Here is a 15,519-nt window from a genome sequence, read left to right on the forward strand (position 1 = left end):
TTAGCCGTGGATGGTTAAGGTAGTATGGTTAGGTTGTGGTTGGACTTGCTGGTCTTGAAGGTCAGAATCTCAGAGGGATGAGGCCAGGTATGGAAGTTACTACTATGTTTTTTCTAAAAGTTGCTGGGCCCTTTTAGCTTGCTCTGTTAATTGTTCCAAACCATCCCTGGCTTCACTGCACACATCTGTCCAATTGATACCAACTTTTTTCATCACCTGAGACACAGGCAAAAAAAAAAAAAGAAAAAGGCCTGACAACACCAAATCGATTATTTATTTATTTATTAAGAGGTATCCATAAGCACTTAGCACAGGTTTGCTGGGTTTGCCGAAACTTGCCAGGATGGTCGGTCCGCGCCAATCCCGTCGTAGATGTTTCCGCGGTCTCTGCTGCCACCGCGTGACCAATCCGCAAAACTGCGTCCCTCCCAGTTTGGTGCCGGGGGCAGCATGACGCATGCGCGAAGCCATGCGGAAGTGACTTGCGTACGTTCTCGTACATGTGCGCATGGAATCCGCCAATCTTAATAATCCGTGGTCCTCCAGACAGTAGCGCACATGCGCGCGAAAATTTATAAATAGGGCCAGTTTCTACAAAGCACAGAGGTACGGCTGAGTAGTCAATTTTTGGACCGCCGACTCGGCCATATTCTCCCCCTTTACAAACAAGGATGAAACTTGTCCATTCCCTCGGGCGGTTATACACATGAGGCCGCAACGGAAACGGACTCTTTCAGCTCCCAGCGGCAGCTGCTCCCGTCGCATGCGTAATAAAAAGAGGAGACCATGCGGAGTGCAGTGTCGAGACTGACACGTGTAGTGCAGTATCGAAACAGGCGCATGCGTACAGCCATCTCGCGACAGGCACATGCGTACTGCCGTCTACAATGTCGCGCATGCGTACTGCCGTCAGGCGCCTTGCGCATGCGTACTGCCGTTTCGGGGGCTCGCGCATGCGTACTTCTGTCTCGACACTCGCGCATGCGCACTGCCGTCTCGCGACTCACGCATGCGTACTACCGTCAATAATCTCGCGCATGCGTACTGACGTCCATAATGTCGCGCAAGCGTGCTGCCGTCTCGACACTCGCGCATGCGTACTGCCGTCTACAATCTCGCGCATGCGTACAGGCGTTCCGAACCTCCCGCATGCGTACTGCCGTCTCCTTGAAGCGGGGGACGCCCCACTGGCACTGCCTCTCACATCCATCGGCAGCACATTCCTTTTCTCTCCTTGCCACCTGGCGCTTTGCCATCTCCCAGTGCTTGCCAAGTCCAAGTATTCCCTGATGGAGTCCAACTCCAGCTCGACCATCACTCACCCGGTCTGTCCCCACACCAGCTGGCTTAGGGCTCTCCAGTACTGCTGGATGTCAGTGCCTTCTGTTGCTCCCTGTCAACATGGTGGTGTTCTTTCTTTTTAGGTTCAGTAATGTGTCTTCTTGTTATGCAGTGTTACTCTTCTCTATTTTCTTGTGTTTCATGTTGCCTGTCAATGCCTCTTTGGAGATACACTGAGTGAAATGTAAACTGATGTTCTTTGACCAAGTGTGATGGAAAATGAAGATGTAGGCTCCACTACAGCTATTGTGTGAGTGTCCTGTATGATTTGGGGTGTCTGGAATTACATTTATTTCATCCTAACCCATGTTGTTCAGTACCACATGCCAATGTTTCTTCTTTTCTTGTTGGACTGAAGACTCCACTACCAGATTCGATGGGGCTTACATGTCTTCTTGTGTTTGTGCATTGGTTGTGCACTGATGCTTGGCAAGGGATAAGTGATTACTCTGTGTGCCCTTTGGCCCAAATTCCAAATATTCCCCAATGTAGTCTATTGTAGTAGGTGCTTTGCGGGGATACGTGCCGTATGGGATAGGCCTCTCCCTAAGCATAGTGAAAGGGTGCTGTTGTGCTCAGACAGACTGTCCTTGTTAATGTAGTAAACAAGATAAGAAGTCAAAGGAATGAGGAGACAATAGGAGCCAAATAAGGAATTGTGGTAAGGGGTTAGATCCAGTACAGACAAATCAGGACAGGGCACGATAGCTTAAGTAAAGGTATATAAGCTGTGCTTAGTAGTGAATAGACGCCATTTTACTGCTCATCATGTTGGTGTACATCTGCAGTCATTTGGCCCTGATCAGGTAATTGGTCAGTGCACACTAGGGCTAATGCAGGAGGTTAACATTGCAGTTGCAGAAGGCAACAGTAGTCCAAATCCAGCTTTTCCCACCCTCATCACATTTGTCCTCACACTAAATTGGTTAGGGCTCTGAAGTAGTGATGGGTTGTCAGTGCCTTGGTTTGCTGACATCAAACTTTGGATTGTTTTTTCCTTCATGGCTGAACAGCATTTCTTGCCTTCATGCAGAGTTTTTCTTTTTTCTTTTTGTGAATTTCACACATTCAATACTAACTGAATGTTTGATAAGCCTGCAGAGGCAGATCTGGGGAATAGAAGTAGCTGTTTGGGGAGTAGTGTCTGAGGCCTTGATGGATTGTTACATGATATTTTTCCAGGCTGTTATGAGTATATTACATTTCTTTCCAATCTACTGTCCTAGTCGAAGCGGGAAGGACCATTTTGACTATTTGTCAACGCCCACCTGGCAATCTGAATTTAGGAGCTGCTTTCATGGACGTGTCGCTGCAGGGCAAAGAAGGCCTCAAAACTTCAGTGGACCTCTACCCCCAAAAGAGCTCTGAAACTTATGTTAAGAAAATAAATGTCTTAATATTTTTCTGTCTTCTATAGTTTTAACTGTTGCTTTAGCTTGGCCGGAAAATAGGTATGTAAAACTAATTGAAAATCTTGCTGAAGGAAGGTTTTAGTGTTTCAGACTGTTGGGTTTGTATGACTCTCCCAAGAAGTGTAGGAAGTGTGCCAATTTACGCAGCAGTTGCACTAAATTGAACAATACTGAATTATGTAACAAATCAGATGGAAAACGGTGGAAATTGTAAATGCGTGGATGAAAATCAGAGTAAGGTTGTTGATTTGTTTGTTTGCTTGTTTTTTTTTTTTTTTTTTTTTTTTTTTGTTGTTGTTATTATTACTAATACCTGAACCATTTTTATAGACAGGAATGACAACAGTGCAAACCATATAAACTTTGGGTGCAGGAACCTGTCAGGTGTAGGGTGTTGTTGGGAATATGGCAATTTTGGGATGCTTACGAGATATAATGAGACCGCTCGATGGCAGCAAGGCAGGTACTGTGATCCTAGGGCCACTAACAATACAGTGCAGTCTGGAGATAAAGATATATTAGCTATAGCGGGCATGGGGACTGCATCAATGTAGCATAGGCAAAAACACTGTCAGCTCCTCTTTGGGTATTGGTGGATGTGTGCGAAATAGATACGCATGTGAAATTCTCCCATTGAATTGGACTGGGACATGCACAGCAGGTTATCTGATGCCTCACACAAGTATCTACACTTGCATAGAGCCACCATGAGGATTTTTAAGAGCTATGCAGCTATAGACTAAGAGAGGGAATACTCCACTAGTTGAAAGGACTATGGGATTCCATAGTTTTATTTGATGGGTACTTTCAGCTGTCGGAGTCACTGAACTGGAACAAGCAGTTGTGAATGTATTAGTCACTATGGAAAGAATTGAGAACCTAAGTTTAGAAGCCATCCAGGGTCTTCAGACAGAGATCTCACGCTGAGTAAATCAGTCTTGCAGAATAGAATGGCCCTCGACATTCTTACCGCAAAGGTATGAGGGGTCTCTATGATTATTAACCGAAGTCACTGCGCTTACATGGACTGAAATGTACACATAGAGAGTGATTTATAAGCCATTTGGAGAGGCGTTTGAGAGCTACACCAAGTCTCCTTACATGACCCTTCTGCTGGAATCATGGATATGTGGAATAAGCTTTGTAACTGGCTGCCTAACTTTGTGTGGCTAAAGTGACCAGCTGTAGTTGTACTGACGATCCTCATTGTGATAACCTGCATAGGTGCGAGGTGTTCTTTCTGGTGCTATTGAAAAATGCTAGATGAGTGCTCCACCTAGAAGAGGTACCGTGTGAAATGTCAGGTAGAAATGGGGAAATAGTTCTGGAACACATTACTTGACAGTTGGGCACTGAAAGCAAAAGCCTTTGCATAACATATAGAAAAGGGTGGATTGTATCAAGGGAAGTATAAATCTGGACCTCATAGTATGTGCCAAGTTGGGAAGGAACACAGAAAGTGGTGGAACGTGAGGTCTGTGAGTACAAGGAAGATAAGGGCGGAGAGCTGATGACACAATGGAAGGTCCATTGAAGGTCAGCGGAGTTTCTCTTTGTAACTGAATATGCAGTCCCATGAACATAAGGAGGCAGAGCTGCCATTGCTGAGCATAAGGAAGTGAAGTTGCTGTTGCGACACAATGCAAGCCTGACCTTCTGAAGTTGGAAGCTCTCAGCGAGGTATGCTGATCACCTTCATCCAACACTGACCAGAGAACCGCGCTGCTTCTTTAGGACCATGACAGTAGGGTGGGGCAATGTGTTAATAATGTCTTGGAATTCCACCCATCTTTCTTGCAATGTAATTAATGTTTGTATGTTATGTTTTAAAATATGTAACCATTGTTATCCTGGCTGTGCGAGTTAGGAGATTTCTCGTTGCATCTTACGTTGTAATAAAAATGCCTCTTGAGTGAGTGTGTCTACATTACGATTTTGGTATGAACGCAGGGCTTATACCTGGCATTCTGCTATTGAGCATTTGTGAATGAAGAAAACTTTTATAGAGGGTGATTTAGGAAGACGCCTGGATGAAGTTGAAAGCTGCTGGATTGACCGTCATGCTGCTCAAAGAATCATATGGAGTAGAAGCGAGCCTGGAATAGAAGACTGGAAATCTTTAGTATCCGTCTCGGAGAGCATATGGACCTGGAGCGACACGGGGGTCTGTCTGTGTTTATCATCTTGTGTGTTACTGCTGAGTGTGCGGTATCTGTGGAACTAGCGTGGAGTCTGAATTGTGTCATCTTCGAAGCTGTTATGCTGGAAATATCCTCTGTGCTTTCTGGAATTGCTAATAAAGACTTCCTGCCTTAATGTTAACAGAAGTGTGCTGTTTGGTTTCTATCCAACCGTTTTTTGATTCACCTTAGCGCCCCGGATCTGAAATTTGGTGAAAGGCGGGTGGATGTTTGTGAGTACCCACACATAGCATTGCATTTATTTTCTTTTGGTTGTCTTACAGATGTCCAGCTGTTGTAGAATGTCAAAGAGCTTTTTATTAGCTTCCGGCATCTCCGGTCATTTCTGCCTGCATGCGTTTAGGGGAAAGATGGTCATCAAGACGGATGTTGCGAGCCATTTGCTGCTGGCCCCCATGGCCTTGTCAGGGAAATGGCTGCTTAGGTTAAAACCGGGACAAGTCCAATTCCACAGAGCTGTTTACATGGCAATGCATTGAGCAGCAGCGTTCTTGTTTCCTAGACCATGGCAGGGTAGTTTTTCCCTTAGCACCTTTTGTACCTATTGTTTTAGAAGTTTATCGCTTCAGTTGTCTTGACTGTCAGGGACGGTGTGATTGTTCTCTCCTGTAGAAGTCATCTTTGGAAGCCAGATTGCCAAAGGGACGTGGCAGTCAGTGAAACAATCTGCAGCAGTGCTGGAGCTGTTTGTTTTCCAGCACGCCAAGGTAGTATGCCTTACAGCAAATCAGCTGTTCCTCGCAGCAAGGGCCCATACAGTCTGCTGGGCCACAGAAGCAGGATGGGCAAACGGTTGTTTTTTAGAGTATTCTCCTTCCTTGTGAGGTATCCCAGGGCCAGAAAAGGTGCCTGTTTTTTGCAAAGGTTGTGAGATATCGGAGTTGCTAATTGTAGGCTTCAGTGCTGGATTTATCGTGTAGGTAGATCATTTTTGGTTGCAATCAGTATTTCTGTACCAGGTTGGTTACAGTGAGAATATGAGGACTGAGCGAGTGTTCCGAAGCATGAGTAGCCGGAAGGTCAATTACTGAATACTGTATTGCAATGCAAGGTTACTGAGCATGTTACAATATTATCCAATTAGAATAGAAGCTTATCAGTCGTAAGAAATAAGAGAGTTTGTGAAAAAACAGAGGTGTTACTGTAACACTGAGGCGAGCCGTGCAAGTGAGCTGAGCAGCAGGGAAAAGAGGATGTCTTGTGATATGCTAGCAGTTTTATGTTTAACCCTGAATGGAAAATGGAAAGCAATATAACACTTGGTCTTCTGCGATATGAAGCGTGTAGTTCTTCTTGTGTTCTGAGAACCACATATGTGGAACTATCTACAGTCCATGGAACCAGAGCATTAAGTGTTTAACTCACAGTGCATTTTATGACATTATGTTATGGAATAGCGATAAGCAGAAATCATAAAAGTATGACATTTTGGTTGTTCTTTACCTAGTCTTGCAATCTTATTGTAAGCAGTTTATTAGGGTTATTAAATACCTTTTTTATTGTTCTCCTGGACAATAGAAGCATTTGAGTACCTCATTGTCCACGCAGCCGCCTTCTTTACTGGTGAATTAAGGCAAATAACTTAGGTTGTAAGTTACGTGCTTTCATCTGGTGCTGAATGGGCAGCTACAGGTCTGACCTCGCTAAGCCAGGTTTTGGCTGGCAATAACAGATGTTTTTCTGCAGACTCAGACAGTTTGTACCGACAGCGGGCCTCCTGTTTCTGCAAATAATATCGTTAGCTGTCCTATCTCTGGAATGCCAGGTCAGACAGTAAAACCACACATGAACTAACAAGCAGCGGATTGGTCGATGGAGTTGTAGCTGATGATGGGCTAGACCGAGTCAACTGTCTTCCATCTCGACCAAGCTCAAGGAGTACACAGCGAGAGAGATATACGATGTTCTTTACAAGACCACTATAAATCACCGAGAGATGTGCAAAAGAGCTGAGTGTTGGGGCAGGGAGGGGAAATAAAAAGACAATCCTTTGGGGGACTCACTGTAATAACGCAACATTTTCTTGGCCATGTAATACTGACGTGAGCAGCTTGTTTATTATGTTTGTGCCTTTCTTGTATGTGGGCTGGGTGGGAATATTCCCTTTGCATCTGTTGTGTGGACAGTCCTGAATAAACGTTTGTGCTTTATCAGTACTCTGTGGTTATAGTTTGATTTCTGGACAACACAGCTGCTCCTGTAATGGGATATTTTCTCTTTTTTTCTTCTCTACTCTGTTCTTTGATGATGTTTCTTATTCCTTATCTGGAGATCCTCTCCTGCTAGTGTAACAGCAGAGGTGCCCGTGCTGTGAGGAAATGTTAGAAAAATAAGGCTGGTCATATGTCTGTGAATCGTAGAGTCACAGAATCATGGAACGGCCTGGGTTGAAAGGAAGCACAACGATCATCTACTTTCAATGGCTGTGCTACGTGCAGGATCATCAGTCACTAGAACAGGCTGCCCAGAGCCACATCCAGCCTGGCCTTGAATGCCTCCAGGGATGGGGCGTCCAGAATCTCCTTGGGCAACCTGTTCCAGTGCTTCACCGCCTTCCGTGTGCAAAATTTCCTCGTAATATCTAACCTAAACCTCCCCTGTCTCAGTTTAAAAGCATTCTCACTTGTTCTATCGATATCCACCCTTGAAAACAGCTGTTCCCCCCTACTGTTTATATGTTCCCTTCAAGTTCCAGAAGGTCACAGTGAGGTCTCATCAGAGCTTTCTTGTCTGCAAGCTAATCAAGGCCCATTCTGTCAGCCTTTCCTTATAGGAGAGGTGGTCAGAGTACTGATCATCTTAGTTGTTCTCCCCTCTACCCACTTCAAGAGGTCCTTGTCCTTCCTGTAGTAGGGGCTGCAGGACTGGACACCATATTTCAGACAGGACCTTGCAAGAGCTGAGTAGAAGGGGACAATCACCTCTCGCTGTCTGCTGGCCAGCTGTTTTTTAATTCCATGCAGAATACGGTTGGTCTTCTTGGCTGCGAGAGTGTACTGCTGCTTCCTGTCCAGCTTGCCATCCACCAGCCCCTTCTCTGCAGGGCTGCTGTCAAGCAGATCTTGTCCTGTTTGTCTAAATATCTGGGATTGCTCTACATGCAGTGCCCTGCATTTGGCCTTATGGAACCTCATTAGTTTCACATGGTCCCACTTCTCTAGGTCCCATTCTGCAGGTCCCATCTCTAATTCTTAATCTTCTAACTCTTATTCTTTCTCTCGTTGTTTTTGTAATTCTTTTTCTTCTAAATCTCTTTCCAGTTCTCTTTCCAGTTCTTTTTTTCCAATTCAAATTCTTTTTCTTGTTGTAATTAATTTTCTATTTTTTCTGTAATTTTTTCCAATAAATTTTCTAATTCTGATGCTTTTCATTTTTCTAATTCTTTTTCTTATTTATTTTCCTTTTTATTTTTCCAGTTCTTTTTCAGCTCTTTTTCTAATCTTTTTCTTTTTCCTTTTCCAGTTCTTTTTCCTTTTCCCACTCTTTTTCCTTTCCTTTTTCTAATCAATTTTCTAAATGTGTTTCTTATGCTCTCATTCTAATTCTTTTACTTCTTCTAATTAGAGTTCTGTTTCATTCTCTAATTCTATTTCTTTCTCCTTTTGTCCTTTTTTCCCTTTTTTTCCTGATTCTCTTTTCCCTTTTCCTCTTCTATTTCTGCTTCTTTTTCTTTTTCTACTTGCTATTTCTCATTTTTCTGATTTTATGGTTTTTTTCTAATTCTAATCTCTTTCCAATTCCAATCCTTTTTCCACGCCCTTATTCCTTGCCCTTTTTCCAATTCTTTCTATTCCAATTTCTTTGTCTAATTCCTTATCTTTGTCTCATTCTTTTTCTAATTCTTATCTTCCTTTTTTCTAGATCTTTTCCTTTTCCTTCTTCTCCTTTTTCTAAATCTTTTCCAGCATATCGATTTCACCAGTCAGGCTGGGGTTATCTGCAAAGTTGCTCAGGGTGCACTCGATGCCATCATCTGTGTCACTGATGATGATGTTGAAGAGTACCAGTCATGAGACCAACCCCTGAGGCATACCACTTGTGATCAGCCTCCCCCCTGATGCATAACCATTAATCATGGTTAATCAGCCAACCCGTTTCTCATTCATTGACCAGTCCATCCTTCAAAACTACACCTCTTCAATTTAGAGACCAGGATGTGGTGCCTGACCAAGTCATAGTTTTCACAGAAGTGCAGGTATACGGCACACATTGCTGTTCCTGTAACCAGCGATGCTATGGCTACATCATATGAGGCCACCAGATTAGTCAGGCAAGATCTGTCCTTGGTAAAGCCATGCTGGCTGTCTGAAGACATCGTGTTGCGGGAAAAAATGTACAAATGAGGTATGTCCAGCAAGAGTTCTGTCATTAGTGGCAGTCAGCTGTTAGATGAGGAGTAAGAGGACCTGAGTCAGGCTTCCTATCACACATATGAGTTGTGTGCACGTGCACTGCCAGGGTTTATCTGTTGTTTTTTTTCTCGGGGTTTGGGCAGTGATTTCTGAGTTACCATACAGGTGGAAAACATCTTGTTGACTTACTCCAATCTGTTCAATGTCCTTCTTCAGTATTTCTGCAGAGGCTGTGAGAGAGCGTTTGAGTTAGTGCCGGAGTTTGACTTCTCAGCAGTACATCATGGAAGTGTTCATCTCTTCTTTTTTGATCTCTGTGCAGTGCTCACATGTTTTTTTGTTTGTTTGTTTGTTTTGTTTTCTATGTATGCAATTGTTTCCTGCTGCATGTCAAGTTTTTCTTTATCTCTATTCCCTTCTGCTCTCCTTTGATACTGTCATGTCTCTTTTTGTTTGTTTGTTTTCTTGTGTCATGGTTTTGTAATTTTGCTATTGGTATTCCACATCATAACATCATGGACAGTATGCGTACTTAAAGAGTTAATATTCCAGTTCCGTGGATTGACAACCTTCCAGATACCTTCTCCTCAAAAGAGAAGAACTACGTATCCCAGAGGACCTCACGGTCAGAGCAGGAAGATACATCACAGAAGTCACGGGATCTGGTTGCTGTTTTTTTTCAGCGCACGCTCTCTCTGGCTGCCAGGCAGAGGGGTGGGTGTGCTTCCAAGCTGCATGCCTTCATTCAAGTAGGTCTTTCGGTTTTGGAAACTTTCTCTCTCTTATTTCATTTGATTTATTACTTTCTTACTTTCAATTAGATTGTATTATATTGTGTTATCTTGCATTCTGATATCATAGTTAGTAAAATAAGTTTTTCTCCTTAGATTGTTGCCACTGCTCCATTCTTTTTTCTCCCTCTCTGAGCCCAACTCCTGTTCCCCTACCCCCTTCCCTTTTCCCTTCACATTTTTTTGGAAGCCAGGGGGCTCACGGGACAACTGCCCCCTGTCACAGGAATAGATTTATCCAGATAACTCTGTGACATCTTGCCTCCATTTCCATTCTGCAGCCTGTAAGTGTTTGCATTGTCATCCAAATTTTTGGCTTACTGTTCTTTGCCCTGGGTAAAACATTGCACGATCAAATTTTAGAGGGTCCGTTGGCAAAGGGTGTTATGTCTGCTATAGTTTGAATAAAAGAAAACATATTTTGGTTCACAAGGCATGTGAACAAAGGCATGTCTGGTGCTGAAGAAAAAGTGCAACACTCTAAGATGACCATAGAATCATAGAATCACAGAGGTTGGAAAAGACCCACAGGACCACCCAGTCCAGCCATTCGCCCATCACCAATGGCTCTCACTAAACTACGTCTCTCAACACAACATCCAAATGTTCCTTGAACACCTCCAGGGTCGGTGACTCCACCACCTCTCTGGGCAGCCCATTCCAGTGACTGACCACCCTTTCAGAGAAGTAGTATTTCCTAACGTCCAGCCTGAACCTTCCCTGGTGCAGCTTGAAGCCATTCTCTTTAGTCGTATCACTGTTACAGAAGAGGCCGACCCCCAGCTCACTACAACCTCCCTTCAGGCAGTTATAGAGAGAAATAAGGTCTCCCCTGAGCATCCTCTTCTCCAGACTGAACAATCCCAGCTTCTTTAGCCGCTCCTCATAAGGCCTGTGCTCCAGACCCCTCACCAGCTTTGCTGCCCTCCTCTGGACACGCTCCAGGGCCTTGATGTCTTTCTTACAGTGAGGGGCCCAAAACTGGACACAGTACTCGAGGTGCGGCCTCACCAGTGCTGAGTACAGGGGGACAATTACTTCCCTGTTCCTGCTGGCCACACTATTTCTGATACAAGCCAGGATGCCATTGGCCTTCTTGGCCACCTGGGCACACTGCTGGCTCATGTTCAGTCGAGCGTCAATCAGTACCTCCAGGTCCAAATCCTCTACACAGTCTTCCAGCCACTCTGCCCCAAGCCTGCAGCTTTGCCTGGGGTTGTTGCAGCCAAAGTGCAGGACCCGGCATTTGGTCTTGTTGAACCTCATCCCATTGGCTTCAGCCCACCTATCCACCCTGTCCAGACCCCTCTGTAGGGCCTCACTACTCCCAGGCAGATCGACACTTCCAGCCAGCTTGGTGTCATCTGCAAACTTACTGAGGGTGCACTCAATGCCCTCACCCAGGTCATCAATAAAGATATCGAAGAGGACAGGCGCCAGCACCAACCCCTGGGGAACACCACTCGTGACTGGTCGCCAGCTGGATTGACTCTATTCACCACCAGTCTCTGGGTCCAGCCCTCCAGCCAGCTCTTTATCCAGCTGAGAGTGTACCTGTCCAAGCCACGGGCTGCCAGCTTCTGCAGGAGAATAGTGCAGGAAAATACTGTGGGAGACAGCATCAAAGGCTTTGCTGAAGTCTAGGTAGATTACATGAACAGCCTTGATAAAAATCACAGTAATGACAGCCTGACAGCATTGTCACAATTTGCATTGAACAAGAATAAGGCCAAGCCCAGGACCTGCGGCTATAGAAACAAAAGAGAATATGTTTACCTTTGGAAGGTCATAGGTTGGCAGGGATCTCCAGGAAAATGCACTCCCCTGCACATCTGGCTCTTAAATGCGGTTTGGGAGGGGGGTGGGTCTTGGCTCCGCCCCTTCCTGTCATTGAGTCACATTGATTGCACCTGAGCTGTTTTGCGTTGGCTCCACCTTCCAGGAGGTGTTCAATTAGTGTTTCGGGCTATGAACAAGTATGTGCAACACAAAGATCCTATCAGCTTGGGGCCTATTTTGCCAGATTATACATGTTGGCTGTGAGAAGCCTTTCCAATCATGTGGAACTCCGTGTGGAGTCCTAAAGTACACTGAGGGAGTTCTGTGGGGCGATACTCTGACACAGAGCATCATGCGTATTGAGAGTAAGAGTGTTTTTAGATGCAGTCAGCACAGCTTCAGCAACAGGAAGTCCTTTTTGATGAACCTGATAGCTTTTTATGATGATGTCATGTGCTGGAGAGCTCATGGTGAAGCAGTGCATGTGGTTATATTGATTTCAGTGAAGGACTCATCACCGTCTCACACAGCACGTTTGCAGGTAAACTACGGAAGCATGGTCTGGATGATTGGATAGCAAGGCGGATCACAAAGCCACTAAAGGGAAGAAGCTGGAGAGTTCTGGTGCATGAGACAGTGTCTAGTTGGAACCTTGTGTCTAGCGGTGTCCCTTGGGGATAGGTAATGGGACTGGTGCTATTTACTATATTCATTAATGACTTGGATGAGGGAATAGAGCAAGGTCAGGAACGCTGATGACAGAAAATTGCAAGGAGTGCCTGAGAAGCCAGAAGGCTTTGTTGACATATTGGGTGATCTAGACTCTCAGGAGAGTTGGGTGGGATGGAATTTCATGAAGTACACTAAGGGCAATAGTAGAGCATTGCATGTGGGAAGAACCATAGGAACTGTTATAGGTTAGGGAGCGCCCCATTGGAGCGCAGTATGGGTGAAAGGGACCTGGGCTTCATGGAGGACAGGAGGAGGAACATGAGCCAGTACTGTGCACTCGTGGCCTAGAAGGCTAATGGCATTCCGTGGTGTATTAGAATGGGGATGATTTGTAGGTTCAGAGTGTTTCTCCTCTCCGTGTAGTTTTTAGGTTCAAGGCGACTGAGGTGTGATGTTATTTGTGTATATAAATACAGCTAGGCTGGGTGTGAGTAGAATTGAGGAAGGCTGTTGTCAGTGACATTTGGTGATATGAGCAGCAGTAATGGGTGCTGGATTGAACAGAGCAGGTTCTGCTTAAAATTTGAGATCCATCTTCTTTATTGTGAGTGTGAGAGAACACAGGTACAGGCTGTAAAGAGAGGTTGTAGGGTGTTCTTCTCTGCAGATATTAATAGCCCATTTGGATTCCTGCTCCCGCTCAGGCATTGGACTAGATGTTCTGTGAAGGTGCTTTCCAATCCCTGATGTTTTGTGGTTTTGTGTTAGAGTATGTACAGAACTGTATTACTATGGAATCACAAGGTTTGGAAGGATCTACAAGAGTATGTAGTTCAAATGTGCTGCCAACGCATTACTACCATGTGGTACTTAGCCATATCTTGTAGTCTGTCATCTAGCTGTCTATTGAGTACCAATTGAGTACTATTGAGCCAATCTGATAGAAGTGTATAGAGCTGTATGGGGTGATTGCGGCCAAAGTGCAGGATCCGGCACTTGGCCTCGTTGAATGTCATCCCATTCTATTCAGCCCAGTAATGCAGCTTATCTAGATCTGTCTGAAGGGCCTCCTTCTGTCAAGCAGATCTGTACTACCTCTGAAGTTGGTGTTATCTGTACACTCAGGCTATATTCAGTCTCCTCATGTAGGTCCTCAGTAAAAACATTAAACAAGATGGGCCTCAGTACCAGCCCCTGGGGAACAGCAGTTGTAACAGGTCACCAGCTGGAGTTAACTCCATTAAGTACTATCTGTGAGGCACAGTTGTGTAGCATGTTCCTTACTCCAAGAAGAGTACACCCATGCAGGCCACGGGCAGCCTGTTTCTGCAGGAGCATATCGTGGGAGACCTTGTCAGAGGCTTTGCTGAAGTCTAGGTAGACTACAGACAGAATTATTGCATCTTAGAATCCTGGATTGTTCAGGCTTGAAAGGGATTTGACATGTCATCGAGTTTCAACAGCTATCCTGTGAGTGGGGTCCCCAGCTAGTAGATCTTGTGGGTTTGTTTGAGGCTGTGACTATTTTCTTAAGGTTTTCAGTGCTTGACCTGGGACATCTCTAGGGTACCGTGTCTGCTAGTGAGGCTGCCCAACGTGGCCAGTGGGTGTGGCACAATGTTTGGGTATTTTAGAGTTAGTGAGGGTTGTGGTAGCAATGTTCAGCATAGTGCACAGGCTTTATGTGCCATGGAGAATAATGAGCAGGTCTGTGAGTGTTTTGCTGTCTGGCAGCCAATGCTTGCTGAACCTGGTGTTGTTGTTATGTCTGTAGAGAGTACTGAGTGTTTATGGCAGTGTTTGGGATATCCTAGAGTATAATGCCAATATTTTAGATCTTTGAAGGCAGTGGACATGTGTAGGAGTTTTGCTTTGTGCTTGGAATACACCACAGAGCTTTGGCATTGGTGTTGTTCACAGTGGCAAGTTGTGGTGGGGTTGACCAACAGTTTTTTCATCGTGTCTTTTGAAAGTCCTGGAACGGTACCCTGCCCCTGTTGGCATTGGCTGCCGATCATCGTCATGGTGGGTCCTCGGTCTTTTGCTGCCCTCCAGCCGTCCAGCCACCTCCCACCCTCCATCCCCGCACCCCTGCCATCTTTGCGGCATCGCTGTCAGCGTTCTTGCCATCGCACCCGTAGGCGTTGCCGCAGCTCCCCTCTCCTCTGGCCCCCCCGCAGTTGACACTCCCCCTCGTCTCCGTCAGTGCTTCCCCCCCGCCGTTGGTCCCCCGCCCGCTGTTGTCTCATCGTTTGGCCCCTTTAAACTGTATCGCCGTGTCCCGTACGGGCATGTCTCTGCACGCCGACCCCACCCCCGGCCGCCCTTTCGGGTCGTCTGCCCCGCCTTCCGTTTGTGACGTCATTGGCTCCGCCCCTCCGCCCGCATTCAAAAGCCGCGTTTCAGCCGAGGGAGTTCAGTCCGTCGGCGGCTCCCGTTCGGGGTCGGTGGTGTGGGGCCCTTCTCCAGTGTCAGGTAGGGTTGTTTTGGATTTCTCTTTTCTCGGTTCGTTGCTGGAGCTGCCCCGGGGGCCCCTGCCGGAGCGGCCCCTGCCGGAGCGGCCCCTGCCGGGGTTGCCCCGCAGGACTTTGCCAGAGCGGCTCCCCAGGAGCGGCTGCTACAGCGCTCGGGTGAGTTTCTTAATAGCCTCAGAATATGAGTCTTTAGTAGCTGTTGTGATGTTTCTCCTAATTTGTGTATTATGTTTTGTTGTGGAGTCTTGATGCACTGGGCTTTTTGCACGCTGGTGTGGTTTTTGGTGCTTGCTCTTCACCCTTTGTATTGTTTGATTTATTTATTTATTGCTACTATTTTACTCTGACTGTTTTTCCTGTTTTCTTTCTTTCCAGGATGTCTTGTTCTCTCTGGCAGTATGGCATTCTTCAGTTTGTCAGGTGAAGCGGGAGTGCTGTCTGTTGGTTTGTAGTTTCAACAGGTGGGTTGCAGACTGGAGTTTGTGAGGTACGTGTTG

The 15,519-nt window shown here is 45.7% G+C and overlaps 1 long non-coding RNA gene across 1 annotated transcript; it reads left to right on the top strand.

The window, feature by feature from the left end:
- Positions 1-1,172: 1,172 nt before the first annotated feature.
- Positions 1,173-5,075, top strand: LOC121107327. The gene is made up of 2 exons (XR_005841249.1): positions 1,173-1,591; positions 2,568-5,075. It is a non-coding gene; the product is annotated as an uncharacterized LOC121107327 (long non-coding RNA).
- Positions 5,076-15,519: the final 10,444 nt, after the last annotated feature.

Source organism: Gallus gallus, chromosome 20, assembly GCF_016699485.2.
Source record: "Gallus gallus isolate bGalGal1 chromosome 20, bGalGal1.mat.broiler.GRCg7b, whole genome shotgun sequence".
NCBI classification, from domain to species: Eukaryota; Metazoa; Chordata; class Aves; order Galliformes; family Phasianidae; genus Gallus; species Gallus gallus.